This window comes from Alligator sinensis, unplaced genomic scaffold, assembly GCF_000455745.1.
Source record: "Alligator sinensis unplaced genomic scaffold, ASM45574v1 scaffold646_1, whole genome shotgun sequence".
NCBI classification, from domain to species: Eukaryota; Metazoa; Chordata; order Crocodylia; family Alligatoridae; genus Alligator; species Alligator sinensis.
Window position 1 is genome coordinate 45,249 of NW_005842642.1, and position 8,771 is coordinate 54,019.

General features: G+C 39.1%; 1 protein-coding gene across 8 annotated transcripts in view; it reads left to right on the plus strand.

The window, feature by feature from the left end:
• The window catches only part of ACSL4 (acyl-CoA synthetase long chain family member 4), a 60,125-nt gene that overhangs the window by 26,129 nt on the left and 25,225 nt on the right, over nt 1-8,771 (plus strand). For 5 of the 8 annotated variants that reach the window (XM_025215376.1, XM_006033562.3, XM_006033560.3 and 2 more), the window contains 2 exons: nt 55-130; nt 7,451-7,493. The gene's annotated coding sequence lies outside the window, so the exon portion shown is untranslated. The remainder of the gene's footprint in view (nt 1-54; nt 131-7,450; nt 7,494-8,771) is intronic. The other 3 variants (XM_006033561.3, XM_006033565.3, XM_025215377.1) reach the window with 1 other exon arrangement.

Consider the following 8,771-nt stretch of genomic DNA (forward strand, 5'->3'; position numbering starts at 1 on the left):
GTTTAAATCCCACAATATGTACTAAGACTCTTCAATTTTTATTTTCTTTTTTAGACATTACCTCTTTGCCTTTTAAAAGTTCTCTGTACGTGCTTGTCTGAGGTGCAATAAAACTTTGAAAGGAAATTTGGTGAGTAGTTTGTATTGTTTCCGTCTCTTCCAGTTTGCTTAAACTAGTCCAGTTCTTTCTAGCAAATGGATTTTTTTTCAAGATCTAAAGTTTTTCATTCTTGTCTCGTTTCAAAACCAAACTAATTTTAAAGAACACACTCAGATCTAGTATTTGAACAAATTCAGGCAATTTAGATAACAGGGAACTACTATATTACCTTCAGAACAGATCATGGTTAATAACCTTTGCATTAATGTAAGAAGGGTATTGCTACATAATTTTAATATGTAAAACTGGCTTTCATTAACTACTTGTTAATATTTTAATTTGGTTTCCAGATTATTTCAATTGCTCTGAATCTCAGAAATTCCAGAAACTTTTTTTTTTTTAATTCATATTTGACTTTCTTGGAAAAGGAGGGGCAAGGTTTCATTATCTTTTTTTATGAAAGGTTTTAACCCAGAATGTTTGTGCTAACAATGAACTTGTGGTCCTTTTTGAAGTTGGTAGGAGTTTTGCCATTGAACATCAGTGAGACCAGGATTTAATTTGGGAAATGAAAATCTGCATTTATAAAAGCATGTACCTATGTTTCCCTTCTTTCTGCTTAATCTCAACTTCCTTGCTCAAATTCCTTCCTTGCTGTATAATCATTGTTCTCAGCCCATTGTAACTTGAAACTCTCTTGTAAGTGCAGCTTCCTTTTTTTTTTTTTTTTTAAATCATATTATTTATATAGGAAATGAGAATGCAGAGAAGTCTTTTAAATAATCTGAGGAACTAATAGACATTTCTATATGTTGTATGCTTTAAGTCTTTCTTCTCTTTGAATTTTATGCTTTAAAAAACCCCAACTTTTGCTAGTAGAAATGACCATTAAGTTGCAGCTCCTCACAATTAAATTGTACATTTCTAGATGAAGACTCTCCAAGTTGGGTTTTAAATTGCACACTTTGAAATTCTAATTGCATGTGCAAACACTGAGACAGTTCTACTTTCTCTGATCTAAATATTGAGGTCCAGAGCAGTGTATTTTTGTACTCTGTGAATAGCCCTTTTGTTCCATTTTCTAGCACTATAACCTCAGCTTCCTTTTTCCCCAAACTTTAGCTTTAAAGTTAATTTGAACTTGGATGATGAAACTAAGAGCAGTTAGTAGAAAAATGAGATCTCATGCCTGCCATTTTATTCCATGGATGTACCTTTTGAAAAGTAATGAAAACTGGAAACTGAGGGCCTCCTGGGTGGGGGTGTGTTTGTTTGTTATGTTTTTGTTTGAGTTTTTTGGGGGGGGTGGGGAGTGGTTTTGTTTCCCTTCCCCAGTCTGGCTGCCCTATTTTAGATTTAGTTCTAAGGATCTATTTGCTAGAAAAGAATAGAGATGTGTATCAGTCTGTCTGACGCTTTTAATTGACTATCAAACCTAGGGTTGATTTGAAAATACTGTATAGTATTACCTCTTGCAGATGGTCATGCTCACATAAGTAATTGCATCACTTACTTTTCCTTACAAACCAGAATTAGGCAAGTAATTCTAGTCTAGACAAAGCCTGGTGACAAATTAAGCCTTATTTTAAAACTAGTAAAACCACTAGATTTTTCTTTCCATGAGTCAGGTTGAGTAAAAGTGACAAGACAGCTGCAATGGATGTTCTTCCTCAGATTACAGTAGTGCCCCACAAATGTGAGTTGCTGTTCCTGTGGATATACAGTTCCTGCCTCAGAAAACAGGTCTCTTTTGCTGTCTAAAATATGTAGTTTGTAGGCAAAAGAATTTGGAATGTAACATTTAACTATATTACAGAACACTTTTTTTGAAACTGATACAAAGGTTAGAAAAATAAAGTAAATATTAAGTCTACTCAAATAACAAACTAGCTTAATTTTGATGAGACAGATTTGTGAATGTTTGCTACTCAATTGTGAGGAAAGAGGCAATAGTTTGCTAGTATACATGAGGATACTGAGTAAAGTGTTGTACTGTAGCATGACTTCTTCTTGGCTTGCCTTGAGACTTATCAGTGAAGCATCAAGGACAATGATTTCAAAAACCTTTTTGAACTGATAAACATAAGGCACAGAAATCCAAAGATGAAATGTCAGCTTGTGAGCAATTGAAATCGGTATCTAGATGTTTTGCACAAACTGTCTGTATGTCTGTGTTCTGTGGTGTAAGTTTTAGATTAGCACAAATTTGGTCACATTATTACTAATGTCAGTGCTTTAGAGATACAGATGGTGTCCCATGTGAGTGCCAATAAAACTTACTGCACCATTGCATTTCTTGTACTTGCTCTAGTTTCAGGGGGCGGGGGAGAAGTACAGAATATTTCTGAAGATATGTTTAATTTAAATTATTGGGACTTCTGTCTCTCTCGGGTTGTACAAATCAGTACCTTATTAGGCTTGGAAGGAAAAAAATGTAACTAATAGAAAAAAATTTTTTTTAATCTAAATGTATTTTATATGTGAAAATAACTAATTGGAGAGACATGTTCTATACATTATGTGTATAGTAATTAGAGTTAAATATCCTTTATTATAGATGGATACACTTTAACATTAGACTTGATTTTATTGTCTCAATTGTGGATCTATGTACAACAATATTATAGATTCACATCTTGATTTACTACTATATTTATATTGTTTTTATGTTGCTGGGCTCTATTTTTAGTAGAATATTTGTAGTTGGGTTACTTTGTTCAAACTTATGTATATTATGGGTGTATGTGTATTATGCTGCTTTTCAGGAGCATGACATTTAGCCAGCATCCTTTAATAAATTGAATTGTGTGTGTAATTAAAAAAAACAAAAACAAAAAAAACAAATCCCACCCAAGAAAACTTACTGAAGCAAAGCTGAATCTTAGCCATGCCTGCACTTTGTACCTTTTTATTTTGAGGAGTAGTGATTGTGGGGTGGGGAAGAGGCCAGTTCCCAGCTGGGAACAGAAGAGGGAGAACTAGGAAAGGGGACTAGGGCTTGTGCTGCTCCAGTGATTAGGGTGTTGGGAAGCTGGCAGACCATCATGTTTCTGCAGCATTGTGCAGTTAACATTTTGCACACACGGGTGCCATCTAGTTATTTTACATAACAAAATGCATTACTAGACTATTAGCTGGGTTGCAAAGTCAGGCACTCAAACATTTTCTAATCTTACACTGTTGTTCATAGACCTTCATTCTGTCTCTGTTGGAGATGTATGACTTCTGGTGATGGAAAGAGTTCTCTGATGATAATTTATCGCACAAAGTTTGAACTCTGAATCTTGACTTCGTTAATGAAGGCACAGCAGGGTTCAACTCATTTGGAGGCATGAGCTTTCATAGGTGACAACCTACTTCAGATGCCGAGTGTCTGACAAAGTAGTCTGTAAACTACAAGAGCTCATGCTTGTCTGAACAAACTGGCCTATATGAGGTTCTGCCCTGGCCTGCCTTCTGCTCAGCTTTAGCTAATATGGCTATCTTTTTCCTCTAAAGTTAATCATATTAGCTGGCAGCAGCCAAAGGCTTTTATCCTGGGGAGAGGGAGATACAGTTGGCTTACAGCTTTTCTTCCTCCTCCTCTGCTATATAGAGCAGGTGTTGAGTGGATTGCTCAGCCCAGGGGATTTATAAGGAAGCCCAACCCCACTTTCCTCTGTCCTTTTTGTTTTTCCAGGGCTGTGGGTAGGTACAACCAATGTGATATCCCTAGAGGAGGAGTGCAGTGCCAAAACTGTCTCGTGTAACTGGGGATGCAATGAGGAGAACTTGGTCTGACCTTTCCCCCTTCATAGCTGTCCCGGTGATAACTGCTTCAGCAGCATGGCAGCTTGTGGATGCCACCCTCTTGGCAGCACTGTAGGCTAGGTGTTCATAAGGTTCGTGTTTTGGTGGTTGCTTTTAGGTGTACTGAGAAGGTGTCTTCTAAGCTGCGCAAGAGAAAATAAGTTTTATGGCCTGAACCAGACTGTCTTTCACTTGTTTGAAGGCACTCGGTTGGTCTAACTTGGAAATCTGACAGAAAGAATGCTCTCAAGAATTTTTGCAAATCATGAGGGTTGTTTGCAACTCGTCTCTGACATTTTCAAAATCAAGCATCTATTTGAAAAGGCTGAATTGCAAAACCTGAATTGCTTGTACAATTGCTTCATGAAAATGACTTGCCTTTGTCTGTGTTTGAGCATTGTGGCTATCATTTTTCACCATGTCACTTTCATCCTCTTCAACTGCCATATTTTACCACCTTCTGCTTGAGCGTGTCCTTTCCCTCATTTAGCAGAGACTTGACCTTACTTGTTACTTTCTGAGAAGCTTCAAATTTGCTATTGCTATACCTTCAGTAGTTGTTTACTACTGATATCTAAGGAACATTTTATTTTGAAATGCTTTGTCACAGTGATGTCCATTCCCGTTATTTAGGTTGCCTAACATGTGGTTTGAGGTGCAACAAACTGCACGTGCACGCTCATCTTTGTGTGCCCTTTGAGGTTAAGACAGGAGTTAAGCAAGGCTATGTCACTTCTCCAACACTCTTCTTGCAATGATTTTTTTTTCTTGTGATGGACAGCAAGATGATCCCTCTGTAACTTCCACATTTGGACTTGTAGTCTTTCTTGAAGATTGTCATGATCATGGCTTCCCTGAGGCCAACTGGGATTTCCTCATTGTTCTAGGCCCTTAAGATGAAGGTGTGGAGCTGTGATATGAGCTCCTTTCCCCTACTTGAAGATTTTGGTGGAGATTCCATTAGCTCCAGATCTCTTGTCATTCTTTATCTGTTTGACCAAGTGAGGAAAGCCATCAAAGGTTGGAGGGATTCCAAGATCATTTCTGGCTGTTGCAGGATAGAGTTTAGAGCACTTCTGTCAACCATAGTCTTGTCTGAAAAGGTCGTAAAAACACTCCTTCCAACAGGCATTGATAGCTCCCCTTTCCTTGATCAGGTGTTCTTCATCCTTTAAATGTTGAGGGGGTTGTCCCTGAGTGCTTAGACTGTAGATGGCTTTGGCATTAAAAAAACTGTGCGTATCTTGGATGTCAGCCAGATGTTGAATCTCCTTGGCCTTGTCTTCCCATCATCTGTTCTTCATATCACCAGGTTCTCCTTTTGGACCTCTGCCTTAATTTGATGATTCAGTTTCTTTTGCTTAGAGTTGACCTTTGTCCTACCAAGCACAAAAGGCCTTCTGCTTGTGGTTGATCAACTCTTAGATCTTCTTGTGATTCTCATCAAACCAGTCATGATGTTTCCTGGTAGAGAGCTCAAGCTGCTCTTAACAAGCACTGATGATGGTGGACTTGGAAGGTACACTAAGAAGTGTTGACATTCTCCTACTGTTATTGATTGGAATTTGAGAGGCTTTTTTTTTTTTTTTCTTCATTTGAGGCACTGGTGGAAGAGGTTTTGCTTAATTGGGTTCTTGAGTCCTTCAAAGTTGATCCTCTGTCAGCATTGTTTCTGCTGCACCTATCATTTGGGAGCCAGTTTGAATTGCATAACCGAGTGGATGAGTTGGTGATCGGTCCAGCAATTGCCAGCTCCTAGCATAGGTCAGGTGATGCGGACATCTTTGCAATCCCAGGCATGAACAGTGATGTGGTCACTGAAGTGTCAGTCAAGTGCCAATGCTTGAATTGCGGGTGTTGCCATGACATCTTTTGTCTGTTTTTCAATGTCTGTGGAATGGGGTGGTGGTGATGCCAAGTCCGTGTTCTGCGCGTTTGGTCAAAAGGAGGATGCCACTGGAGTTGATCGTTCCTACTCCTTCCTTGCTGACAGTTCCATTCCAGAGCTTGGAGTCCCTTCCAACACTGGAATTGAAATCACCAAGGTGAAGTCTGTCTCCCTCTGGAATGCCAGAAAGGGTTTGGTCAAGGTTGGTGTAGATTTCTCCTTGGATTTGTTGGCAGTATTCAGTTGGGGCACATGCACTGATGAGTGGCATATTGGCTCCCTGACAGTTTAAGATGGAGAGTCATGAGGTAGTCATTTAATTCCAATAGGGAACTCACTGAGTTGGCTTATGAGTTCATTCTTGATTCTGTGAAGCTGGTGTTCTGACATTGATGAAGAAATCCAACATCTCAAATGTGCAAATGCAACCTTCAGACACCTGAGGCGTTTGAAGATTGCGACATGAGATCCGATACCAAGCTCATGGTTTATCAAGCAGTTGTGATCCCTACCTTACTGTACAGATCTGAGACTCGAACAATTTACAGGAGATGCCTCAAATCTCTGGAGAAGTACCATCAATGCTGCCTGTAGAGTATCCTTCAAATCCAGTGGGTAGACAATGCAACAATGGCGGCATCTTACAAGTAAACGGTATGAGCATCCCCTCGATGCTCATCTGATAACTTTGCTGGGCCAGCCATGTCATCCAGATGTTCGACTCTAGACTCCCAAAGCAAGTTGTATTCTCCCACCTCAGTCAAGGCATATGCTCAAGAGGGAAAGCACTTCAAGGATGTCCTCAAGGCCAACTTGAAAAAATGCAATATTGATATCAACTCATGGGAGGTTATTGCTCAGGACCACACCAAATGGAGGAAGAGTCTTTTGCAAGGATCTCAATACTTCAAAACCTTATGACAACCACAGGAGATGGAAAGATGGGAGCAGCAGAAGCAGCATGTTGCAGACTGAACCAAGAACCCAGAGCCACCCACTCTACATGGAAAGATGTGTCACATCTGCAGCAGTCTGTCAATCCCTGATAGGTCTGGTGAGCCATCTTTGTACCACAGATAAGACAGTCATGGAAGACTATCATTCTCATGGAATCACAGAAAATGTGGGTTGGAAGGGACCTCAGGAGGTCATCTAATCCAATCCCTTCCTCAAAGTAGGACCAGCCCCAACTAGATAATTCCAGCTAGGGCTTCGTCAAACCGGGCCTTAACCTCCAAGGATGGAGATATCACAACCTCTCTGGGTAACCTGTTCCAGTGCTTCACTACCCTCCTAGTGAGAGGCTGTTTTTTCTTTTTCCTAATACCCAACTTAAACCTCCCTGACTACAACTTGAGACCATTGCTCCTTGTTCTGTCCTCCCTTGACTGCAAGGGATTGCTGATGAGCATATAATTGACTAAACCTGCTCAAAGAATATTTTAGGCATTTTGTAACTAGGTGGAAACTTATCCGGATGCATTTGAATCATCTGAATGTTCCTCTTACTTAGCCAATAAAAGAAATCGCCCTAAGAAATCCTTGCCTCTCGCAAGCATTAGTTCATTCTCGATATTCAGGTACATAAATGTAAAATTTTAAATGTTGAAATCAAACATTTCCACGTTTTTATTTGGTACATAGTCTTATGAATCTCTCTTCCTTTACTGCAGATTGAATCGACATTGAAGAAGATTCAGTCAACTTCTAGATAGTGTAAGTGTATTTTAATATTCATGTGCTAAATCAAAAGTTTCAAATGTCCTTCTCTTATTGGAAAGTTTATTACTAACTTCTGCTATATTTTTTTTTTAATTTCAAGTTGTATTGAGAAAATTACCTAAACACCCCATTTAGATTTAATTGCTACAGATATTTATTCTAAGTAAAAACTTCCACAAATCCAGCCTCTGCTTATTTTATGGCAGAAAGCGCTCTGGCTGGAGTACTCATTCATAATGGTAAGGCAAGCAACTGCAATGCCTTGTCAAAAATTACGAGGCATTCCCTCCTGTATAAGCACATTGGTCAACCCAATTTTATTTTCTGTCAAGAAGATGTATTGTGTCAAACTCCATTAATCTGGAATATTTGTCAAAGGATATGGTCCTTCCGCCTGTCTTTTCTAACTTCCTGAGTTCCAATTCTGCTGTCTTACTGAGGCTGAGGAATACTTGCTCCAAAGAGATGTTTATTTTTAATAAGAGTGCCAAGGTATTATTCAACCTGAATAAAGGCAGCAGAACCATGCCTATCATATCAGTAGTTTGCATTAGTGCACAATAGTCTGTTCTTTGATCCAGTTTCTGTTGCATGCTTTTGTTTCTTGATGGGGAGAGAAAATGACTGAATTCCCTTTAAAATGCTTGTTTTGGCACATTGTAGTGTCTGTTACCATTGCGCACTAGAGCTTTTAACTGTAATCTTGGCATTTCTGCTGCTTTTTGTTCTGTGTACAACCTGAGCTACTTTGGCTGGAATGTTGAATTAACTGGAATGAAATTATTAAAATGTTTTAAGACCCAATAATCAGCCTCTTTCCTTCAAGGGGCTGGAGCTTGGAGTACAAAAAACTAATGTATAGTGGTCTCTCCAAAAGATCTACCACTTTTTTGTAAAGTAATAGAATTCAGACACAACTACTACAGGACTTCTGTGTATGCGTATAGAGTACAAAAATGGCAGTTAAATTATTAGTGAAAATGAAGTGAGACGCAACTTACTCGTGTTCTATTTGAGCAAATCTTCAGTTTGCTTTTTAATACCATCAATACAATGAAGCTTGATTTTGAGCACCCTTTCTGACTAATACCTTGTGGATATTTTTTTGTTACTGAGGTGGCCTGCTAGTAAAGGGGAACAGAATTTTAAGGACATTTTTGAAGTGTGCTAAGAAGGCAGGCCAGGGTGTAACTGTGTGAAAATCTTGGGTAGAACATTATTGGCTCTTGTATTCAGACAAAACTATACATACCTCCCCCCCTTCCCCCCCCC